The sequence below is a fragment of the Aulonocara stuartgranti genome (assembly GCF_965226115.1).
Source record: "Aulonocara stuartgranti genome assembly, chromosome: 17".
NCBI lineage: Eukaryota > Metazoa > Chordata > Actinopteri > Cichliformes > Cichlidae > Aulonocara > Aulonocara stuartgranti.
In genome coordinates, this window is record NC_138953.1 from 8846420 (window position 1) to 8858497 (window position 12078).

Below are 12078 nucleotides of genomic sequence, written 5' to 3' on the forward strand. Positions count from 1 at the left end.
ACAGAGTTTGAATGAAAACAACGGAATTAGATTGTACAGAATAGAATTTGAATGAAAACAATGGAATTTGAATGAAAACAACAGAATTGGAATGTACAGAACAGAGTTTGAATGAAAACAACTGAAGTAGAATGTACAGAACAGAATTTGAATGAAAACAACGGAATTAGAATGTAGAGAACGGAATTTGAATGAAAACAATGGAATTTGAATGAAAACAACAGAAGTGGAATGTACAGACCAGAGTTTGAATGAAAACAACGGAATTTGAATGAACAGAACAGAATTTGCATCAAAACAATGGAATTTGAATCAAAACAGTGGAATTTGAATGAAAACAATAGAATTGGAATGTACAGAACAGAGTTTGAATGAAAACAACGGAATTTGAATGAAAACAATGGAATTTGAATGAAAACAACAGAATTGGAATGTACAGAACAGAGTTTGAATGAACAGAACAGAATTTGCATCAAAACAATGGAATTTGAATCAAAACAGTGGAATTTGAATGAAAACAACAGAATTGGAATGTACAGAACAGAGTTTGAATCAAAACAACGGAATTAAAATGTACAGAACAGAGTTTGAATGAAAACAATGGAATTTGAATGAAAACAACAGAAGTGGAATGTACAGAACAGAGTTTGAATGAAAACAACAGAATTAGAATGTACAGAACAGAGTTTGAATGAAAACAACGGAAATAGAATGTACACAACAGAGTTTGAATGAAAACAACGGAATTAGATTGTACAGAATAGAATTTGAATCAAAACAATGGAATTTGAATGAAAACAACAGAATTGGAATGTACAGAACAGAGTGTGAATGAAAACAACGGAATTAGAATGTACAGAACAGAATTTGAATCAAAACAGTGGAATGCGAATGAAAACAACGGAATTTGAATGAAAACAACGGAATTAGAATGTACAGAACGGAATTTGAATCAAAACAATGAAATTTTAATGAAAACAACGGAATTGGAATGTACAGAACAGAGTTTGAATCAAAACAACGGAATTAGAATGTACAGAACAGATTTTGAATGAAAACAATGGAATTTGAATGAAAACAACAGAAGTGGAATGTACAGAACAGAGTTTGAATGAAAACACTGAAATTTGAATGAAAACAACAGAAGTGGAATGTACAGAACAGAGTTTGAATGAAAACAACAGAATTGGAATGTACAGAACAGAGTTTGAATCAAAACAACGGAATTAGAATGTACAGAACAGAGTTTGAATGAAAACAATGGAATTTGAATGAAAACAACAGAATTGGAATGTACAGAACAGAGTTTGAATGAAAACAACGGAATTAGAATGAACAGAACAGAATTTGAATGAAAACAACGGAATTAGAATGTACAGAACAGAGTTTGAATGAAAACAACTGAAGTAGAATGTACAGAACAGAATTTGAATGAAAACAACGGAATTAGAATGTACAGAACAGAGTTTGAATGAAAACAACGGAATTAGATTGTACAGAATAGAATTTGAATGAAAACAATGGAATTTGAATGAAAACAACAGAATTGGAATGTACAGAACAGAGTTTGAATGAAAACAACTGAAGTAGAATGTACAGAACAGAATTTGAATGAAAACAACGGAATTAGAATGTAGAGAACGGAATTTGAATCAAAACAATGGAATTTGAATGAAAACAACAGAAGTGGAATGTACAGACCAGAGTTTGAATGAAAACAATGGAATTTGAATGAACAGAACAGAGTTTGAATGAAAACAACGGAATTTGAATGAACAGAACAGAATTTGCATCAAAACAATGGAATTTGAATCAAAACAGTGGAATTTGAATGAAAACAATAGAATTGGAATGTACAGAACAGAGTTTGAATGAAAACAACGGAATTTGAATCAAAACAGTGGAATTTGAATGAAAACAACAGAATTGGAATGTACAGAACAGAGTTTGAATCAAAACAACGGAATTAAAATGTACAGAACAGAGTTTGAATGAAAACAACGGAATTAGATTGTACAGAATAGAATTTGAATCAAAACAATGGAATTTGAATGAAAACAACGGAATTTGAATGAAAACAACGGAATTAGAGTGTACAGAACAGAGTTTGAATCAAAACAACGGAATTAAAATGTACAGAACAGAGTTTGAATGAAAACAATGGAATTTGAATGAAAACAACAGAAGTGGAATGTACAGAACAGAGTTTGAATGAAAACAACAGAATTAGAATGTACAGAACAGAGTTTGAATGAAAACAACGGAAATAGAATGTACAGAACAGAATTTGAATCAAAACAGTGGAATGCGAATGAAAACAACGGAATTTGAATGAAAACAACGGAATTAGAATGTACAGAACGGAATTTGAATCAAAACAATGGAATTTTAATGAAAACAACGGAATTGGAATGTACAGAACAGAGTTTGAATGAAAACAATGGAATTTGAATGAAAACAACAGAAGTGGAATGTACAGAACAGAGTTTGAATGAAAACAATGAAATTTGAATGAAAACAACAGAAGTGGAATGTACAGAACAGAGTTTGAATGAAAACAACAGAATTGGAATGTACAGAACAGAGTTTGAATCAAAACAACGGAATTAGAATGTACAGAACAGAGTTTGAATGAAAACAATGGAATTTGAATGAAAACAACAGAAGTGGAATGTACAGAACAGAGTTTGAATGAAAACAACGGAATTTGAATGAAAACAACAGAATTGGAATGTACAGAACAGAGTTTGAATGAAAACAACAGAATTAGAATGTACAGAACAGAGTTTGAATGAAAACAATGGAATTTGAATGAAAACAACAGAAGTGGAATGTACAGAACAGAGTTTGAATGAAAACAACGGAATTTGAATGAACAGAACAGAATTTGAATCAAAACAATGGAATTTGAATGAAAACAACAGAATTGGAATGTACAGAACAGAGTTTGAATGAAAACAACAGAATTAGAATGTACAGAACAGAGTTTGAATGAAAACAATGGAATTTGAATGAAAACAACAGAAGTGGAATGTACAGAACAGAGTTTGAATGAAAACAACGGAATTTGAATGAACAGAACAGAATTTGAATCAAAACAATGGAATTTGAATGAAAACAACAGAATTGGAATGTACAGAACAGAGTTTGAATGAAAACAACAGAATTAGAATGTACAGAACAGAGTTTGAATCAAAACAACGGAATTAAAATTTACAGAACAGAGTTTGAATGAAAACAATGGAATTTGAATGAAAACAACAGAAGTGGAATGTACAGAACAGAGTTTGAATGAAAACAACAGAATTAGAATGTACAGAACAGAGTTTGAATGAAAACAACGGAATTAGATTGTACAGAATAGAATTTGAATCAAAACAATGGAATTTGAATGAAAACAACAGAATTGGAATGTACAGAACAGAGTGTGAATGAAAACAACGGAATTAGAATGTACAGAACAGAGTTTGAATGAAGACAACGGAATTTGAATGAAAACAATGGAATTTGAATGAAAACAACAGAATTGGAATGTACAGAACAGAGTTTGAATGAACAGAACAGAATTTGCATCAAAACAATGGAATTTGAATCAAAACAGTGGAATTTGAATGAAAACAACAGAATTGGAATGTACAGAACAGAGTTTGAATCAAAACAACGGAATTAAAATGTACAGAACAGAGTTTGAATGAAAACAATGGAATTTGAATGAAAACAACAGAAGTGGAATGTACAGAACAGAGTTTGAATGAAAACAACAGAATTAGAATGTACAGAACAGAGTTTGAATGAAAACAACGGAAATAGAATGTACACAACAGAGTTTGAATGAAAACAACGGAATTAGATTGTACAGAATAGAATTTGAATCAAAACAATGGAATTTGAATGAAAACAACAGAATTGGAATGTACAGAACAGAGTGTGAATGAAAACAACGGAATTAGAATGTACAGAACAGAATTTGAATCAAAACAGTGGAATGCGAATGAAAACAACGGAATTTGAATGAAAACAACGGAATTAGAATGTACAGAACGGAATTTGAATCAAAACAATGAAATTTTAATGAAAACAATGGAATTTGAATGAAAACAACAGAATTGGAATGTACAGAACAGAGTTTGAATGAAAACAACTGAAGTAGAATGTACAGAACAGAATTTGAATGAAAACAACGGAATTTGAATGTAGAGAACGGAATTTGAATGAAAACAATGGAATTTGAATGAAAACAACAGAAGTGGAATGTACAGACCAGAGTTTGAATGAAAACAACGGAATTTGAATGAACAGAACAGAATTTGCATCAAAACAATGGAATTTGAATCAAAACAGTGGAATTTGAATGAAAACAATAGAATTGGAATGTACAGAACAGAGTTTGAATGAAAACAACGGAATTTGAATCAAAACAGTGGAATTTGAATGAAAACAACAGAATTGGAATGTACAGAACAGAGTTTGAATCAAAACAACGGAATTAAAATGTACAGAACAGAGTTTGAATGAAAACAACGGAATTAGATTGTACAGAATAGAATTTGAATCAAAACAATGGAATTTGAATGAAAACAACGGAATTTGAATGAAAACAACGGAATTAGAGTGTACAGAACAGAGTTTGAATCAAAACAACGGAATTAAAATGTACAGAACAGAGTTTGAATGAAAACAATGGAATTTGAATGAAAACAACAGAAGTGGAATGTACAGAACAGAGTTTGAATGAAAACAACAGAATTAGAATGTACAGAACAGAGTTTGAATGAAAACAACGGAAATAGAATGTACAGAACAGAATTTGAATCAAAACAGTGGAATGCGAATGAAAACAACGGAATTTGAATGAAAACAACGGAATTAGAATGTACAGAACGGAATTTGAATCAAAACAATGGAATTTTAATGAAAACAACGGAATTGGAATGTACAGAACAGAGTTTGAATGAAAACAATGGAATTTGAATGAAAACAACAGAAGTGGAATGTACAGAACAGAGTTTGAATGAAAACAATGAAATTTGAATGAAAACAACAGAAGTGGAATGTACAGAACAGAGTTTGAATGAAAACAACAGAATTGGAATGTACAGAACAGAGTTTGAATCAAAACAACGGAATTAGAATGTACAGAACAGAGTTTGAATGAAAACAATGGAATTTGAATGAAAACAACAGAAGTGGAATGTACAGAACAGAGTTTGAATGAAAACAACGGAATTTGAATGAAAACAACAGAATTGGAATGTACAGAACAGAGTTTGAATGAAAACAACAGAATTAGAATGTACAGAACAGAGTTTGAATGAAAACAATGGAATTTGAATGAAAACAACAGAAGTGGAATGTACAGAACAGAGTTTGAATGAAAACAACGGAATTTGAATGAACAGAACAGAATTTGAATCAAAACAATGGAATTTGAATGAAAACAACAGAATTGGAATGTACAGAACAGAGTTTGAATGAAAACAACAGAATTAGAATGTACAGAACAGAGTTTGAATGAAAACAATGGAATTTGAATGAAAACAACAGAAGTGGAATGTACAGAACAGAGTTTGAATGAAAACAATGGAATTTGAATGAACAGAACAGAATTTGAATCAAAACAATGGAATTTGAATGAAAACAACAGAATTGGAATGTACAGAACAGAGTTTGAATGAAAACAACAGAATTAGAATGTACAGAACAGAGTTTGAATCAAAACAACGGAATTAAAATTTACAGAACAGAGTTTGAATGAAAACAATGGAATTTGAATGAAAACAACAGAAGTGGAATGTACAGAACAGAGTTTGAATGAAAACAACAGAATTAGAATGTACAGAACAGAGTTTGAATGAAAACAACGGAATTAGATTGTACAGAATAGAATTTGAATCAAAACAATGGAATTTGAATGAAAACAACAGAATTGGAATGTACAGAACAGAGTGTGAATGAAAACAACGGAATTAGAATGTACAGAACAGAATTTGAATGAAAACAACGGAATTAGAATGAACAGAACAGAATTTGAATGAAAACAACGGAATTAGAAGGTACAGAACAGAGTTTGAATGAAAACAACTGAAGTAGAATGTACAGAACAGAATTTGAATGAAAACAACGGAATTAGAATGTACAGAACAGAGTTTGAATGAAAACAACGGAATTAGATTGTACAGAATAGAATTTGAATGAAAACAATGGAATTTGAATGAAAACAACAGAATTGGAATGTACAGAACAGAGTTTGAATGAAAACAACTGAAGTAGAATGTACAGAACAGAATTTGAATGAAAACAACGGAATTAGAATGTAGAGAACGGAATTTGAATGAAAACAATGGAATTTGAATGAAAACAACAGAAGTGGAATGTACAGACCAGAGTTTGAATGAAAACAACGGAATTTGAATGAACAGAACAGAATTTGCATCAAAACAATGGAATTTGAATCAAAACAGTGGAATTTGAATGAAAACAACAGAATTGGAATGTACAGAACAGAGTTTGAATGAAAACAACAGAATTAGAATGTACAGAACAGAGTTTGAATGAAAACAACGGAAATAGAATGTACAGAACAGAGTTTGAATGAAAACAACGGAATTAGATTGTACAGAATAGAATTTGAATCAAAACAATGGAATTTGAATGAAAACAACGGAATTTGAATGAAAACAATGGAATTAGAGTGTACAGAACAGTGTTTGAATGAAAACAATGGAATTTTAATGAAAACAACGGAATTGGAATGTACAGAACAGAATTTGAATGAAAACAACGGAATTAGAATGTAGAGAACAGAATTTGAATCAAAACAATGGAATTTGAATGAAAACAACAGAATTGGAATGTACAGAACAGAGTTTGAATGAAAACAACGGAATTTGAATGAACAGAGCAGAATTTGAATCAAAACAATGGAATTTGAATGAAAACAACAGAATTGGAATGTACAGAACAGAGTTTGAATGAAAACAACAGAATTAGAATGTACAGAACAGAGTTTGAATGAAAACAATGGAATTTGAATGAAAACAACAGAAGTGGAATGTACAGAACAGAGTTTGAATGAAAACAACGGAATTTGAATGAACAGAACAGAATTTGAATCAAAACAATGGAATTTGAATGAAAACAACAGAATTGGAATGTACAGAACAGAGTTTGAATGAAAACAACAGAATTAGAATGTACAGAACAGAGTTTGAATCAAAACAACGGAATTAAAATTTACAGAACAGAGTTTGAATGAAAACAATGGAATTTGAATGAAAACAACAGAAGTGGAATGTACAGAACAGAGTTTGAATGAAAACAACAGAATTAGAATGTACAGAACAGAGTTTGAATGAAAACAACGGAAATAGAATGTACAGAACAGAGTTTGAATGAAAACAACGGAATTAGATTGTACAGAATAGAATTTGAATCAAAACAATGGAATTTGAATGAAAACAACAGAATTGGAATGTACAGAACAGAGTGTGAATGAAAACAACGGAATTAGAATGTACAGAACAGAATTAGAATCAAAACAGTGGAATGCGAATGAAAACAACGGAATTTGAATGAAAACAACGGAATTAGAATGTACAGAACGGAATTTGAATCAAAACAATGGAATTTTAATGAAAACAACGGAATTGGAATGTACAGAACAGAGTTTGAATCAAAACAACGGAATTAGAATGTACAGAACAGATTTTGAATGAAAACAATGGAATTTGAATGAAAACAACAGAAGTGGAATGTACAGAACAGAGTTTGAATGAAAACAATGAAATTTGAATGAAAACAACAGAAGTGGAATGTACAGAACAGAGTTTGAATGAAAACAACAGAATTGGAATGTACAGAACAGAGTTTGAATCAAAACAACGGAATTAGAATGTACAGAACAGAGTTTGAATGAAAACAATGGAATTTGAATGAAAACAACAGAAGTGGAATGTACAGAACAGAGTTTGAATGAAAACAACGGAATTTGAATGAACAGAACAGAATTTGAATCAAAACAATGGAATTTGAATGAAAACAACAGAATTGGAATGTACAGAACAGAGTTTGAATGAAAACAACGGAATTTGAATGAAAACAATGGAATTTGAATGAAAACAACAGAATTGGAATGTACAGAACAGAGTTTGAATGAAAACAACAGAATTAGAATGTACAGAACAGAGTTTGAATGAAAACAACGGAAATAGAATGTACAGAACAGAGTTTGAATGAAAACAACGGAATTAGATTGTACAGAATAGAATTTGAATCAAAACAATGGAATTTGAATGAAAACAACGGAATTTGAATGAAAACAACGGAATTAGAGTGTACAGAACAGAGTTTGAATGAAAACCACTCAAGTAGAATGTACAGAACAGAATTTGAATAAAAACAACTGAAACAGAATGTACAGAACAGAATTTGAATCAAAACAGTGGAATTTGAATGAAAACAACGGAATTAGAATGAAAAAAACGGAATTAGAATGTACAGAACAGAGTTTGAATGAAAACAATGGAATTAGAATGTAGAGAACAGAGTTTGAATGAAAACAACAGAATTACAATGTACAGAACCGAGTTTGAATGAAAACAACGGAATTAGAATGTACAGAACAGAGTTTGAATGAAAACAACGGAATTAGAATGTAGAGAGCAGAATTTGAATCAAAACAATGGAATTGGAATGAAAACAACAGAATTGGAATGTACAGAACAGAGTTTGAATGAAAACAACGGAATTAGAATGAACAGAACAGAATTTGAATGAAAACAACGGAATTAGAAGGTACAGAACAGAGTTTGAATGAAAACAACTGAAGTAGAATGTACAGAACAGAATTTGAATGAAAACAACGGAATTAGAATGTACAGAACAGAGTTTGAATGAAAACAACGGAATTAGATTGTACAGAATAGAATTTGAATGAAAACAATGGAATTTGAATGAAAACAACAGAATTGGAATGTACAGAACAGAGTTTGAATGAAAACAACTGAAGTAGAATGTACAGAACAGAATTTGAATGAAAACAACGGAATTAGAATGTAGAGAACGGAATTTGAATGAAAACAATGGAATTTGAATGAAAACAACAGAAGTGGAATGTACAGACCAGAGTTTGAATGAAAACAACGGAATTTGAATGAACAGAACAGAATTTGCATCAAAACAATGGAATTTGAATCAAAACAGTGGAATTTGAATGAAAACAATAGAATTGGAATGTACAGAACAGAGTTTGAATGAAGACAACGGAATTTGAATGAAAACAATGGAATTTGAATGAAAACAACAGAATTGGAATGTACAGAACAGAGTTTGAATGAACAGAACAGAATTTGCATCAAAACAATGGAATTTGAATCAAAACAGTGGAATTTGAATGAAAACAACAGAATTGGAATGTACAGAACAGAGTTTGAATCAAAACAACGGAATTAAAATGTACAGAACAGAGTTTGAATGAAAACAATGGAATTTGAATGAAAACAACAGAAGTGGAATGTACAGAACAGAGTTTGAATGAAAACAACAGAATTAGAATGTACAGAACAGAGTTTGAATGAAAACAACGGAAATAGAATGTACACAACAGAGTTTGAATGAAAACAACGGAATTAGATTGTACAGAATAGAATTTGAATCAAAACAATGGAATTTGAATGAAAACAACAGAATTGGAATGTACAGAACAGAGTGTGAATGAAAACAACGGAATTAGAATGTACAGAACAGAATTTGAATCAAAACAGTGGAATGCGAATGAAAACAACGGAATTTGAATGAAAACAACGGAATTAGAATGTACAGAACGGAATTTGAATCAAAACAATGAAATTTTAATGAAAACAACGGAATTGGAATGTACAGAACAGAGTTTGAATCAAAACAACGGAATTAGAATGTACAGAACAGAGTTTGAATGAAAACAATGGAATTTGAATGAAAACAACAGAAGTGGAATGTACAGAACAGAGTTTGAATGAAAACAATGAAATTTGAATGAAAACAACAGAAGTGGAATGTACAGAACAGAGTTTGAATGAAAACAACAGAATTGGAATGTACAGAACAGAGTTTGAATCAAAACAACGGAATTAGAATGTACAGAACAGAGTTTGAATGAAAACAAGGGAATTTGAATGAAAACAACAGAAGTGGAATGTACAGAACAGAGTTTGAATGAAAACAACGGAAATAGAATGTACAGAACAGAGTTTGAATGAAAACAACGGAATTAGATTGTACAGAATAGAATTTGAATCAAAACAATGGAATTTGAATGAAAACAACAGAATTGGAATGTACAGAACAGAGTGTGAATGAAAACAACGGAATTAGAATGTACAGAACAGAATTTGAATGAAAACAATGGAATTTGAATGAAAACAACAGAATTGGAATGTACAGAACAGAGTTTGAATGAAAACAACTGAAGTAGAATGTACAGAACAGAATTTGAATGAAAACAACGGAATTAGAATGTAGAGAACGGAATTTGAATGAAAACAATGGAATTTGAATGAAAACAACAGAAGTGGAATGTACAGACCAGAGTTTGAATGAAAACAACGGAATTTGAATGAACAGAACAGAATTTGCATCAAAACAATGGAATTTGAATCAAAACAGTGGAATTTGAATGAAAACAACAGAATTGGAATGTACAGAACAGAGTTTGAATGAAAACAACAGAATTAGAATGTACAGAACAGAGTTTGAATGAAAACAACGGAAATAGAATGTACAGAACAGAGTTTGAATGAAAACAACGGAATTAGATTGTACAGAATAGAATTTGAATCAAAACAATGGAATTTGAATGAAAACAACGGAATTTGAATGAAAACAATGGAATTAGAGTGTACAGAACAGTGTTTGAATGAAAACAATGGAATTTTAATGAAAACAACGGAATTGGAATGTACAGAACAGAATTTGAATGAAAACAACGGAATTAGAATGTAGAGAACAGAATTTGAATCAAAACAATGGAATTTGAATGAAAACAACAGAATTGGAATGTACAGAACAGAGTTTGAATGAAAACAACGGAATTTGAATGAACAGAGCAGAATTTGAATCAAAACAATGGAATTTGAATGAAAACAACAGAATTGGAATGTACAGAACAGAGTTTGAATGAAAACAACAGAATTAGAATGTACAGAACAGAGTTTGAATGAAAACAATGGAATTTGAATGAAAACAACAGAAGTGGAATGTACAGAACAGAGTTTGAATGAAAACAACGGAATTTGAATGAACAGAACAGAATTTGAATCAAAACAATGGAATTTTAATGAAAACAACGGAATTGGAATGTACAGAACAGAGTTTGAATCAAAACAACGGAATTAGAATGTACAGAACAGATTTTGAATGAAAACAATGGAATTTGAATGAAAACAACAGAAGTGGAATGTACAGAACAGAGTTTGAATGAAAACAATGAAATTTGAATGAAAACAACAGAAGTGGAATGTACAGAACAGAGTTTGAATGAAAACAACAGAATTGGAATGTACAGAACAGAGTTTGAATCAAAACAACGGAATTAGAATGTACAGAACAGAGTTTGAATGAAAACAATGGAATTTGAATGAAAACAACAGAAGTGGAATGTACAGAACAGAGTTTGAATGAAAACAACGGAATTTGAATGAACAGAACAGAATTTGAATCAAAACAATGGAATTTGAATGAAAACAACAGAATTGGAATGTACAGAACAGAGTTTGAATGAAAACAACGGAATTTGAATGAAAACAATGGAATTTGAATGAAAACAACAGAATTGGAATGTACAGAACAGAGTTTGAATGAAAACAACAGAATTAGAATGTACAGAACAGAGTTTGAATGAAAACAACGGAAATAGAATGTACAGAACAGAGTTTGAATGAAAACAACGGAATTAGATTGTACAGAATAGAATTTGAATCAAAACAATGGAATTTGAATGAAAACAACGGAATTTGAATGAAAACAACGGAATTAGAGTGTACAGAACAGAGTTTGAATGAAAACCACTCAAGTAGAATGTACAGAACAGAATTTGAATAAAAA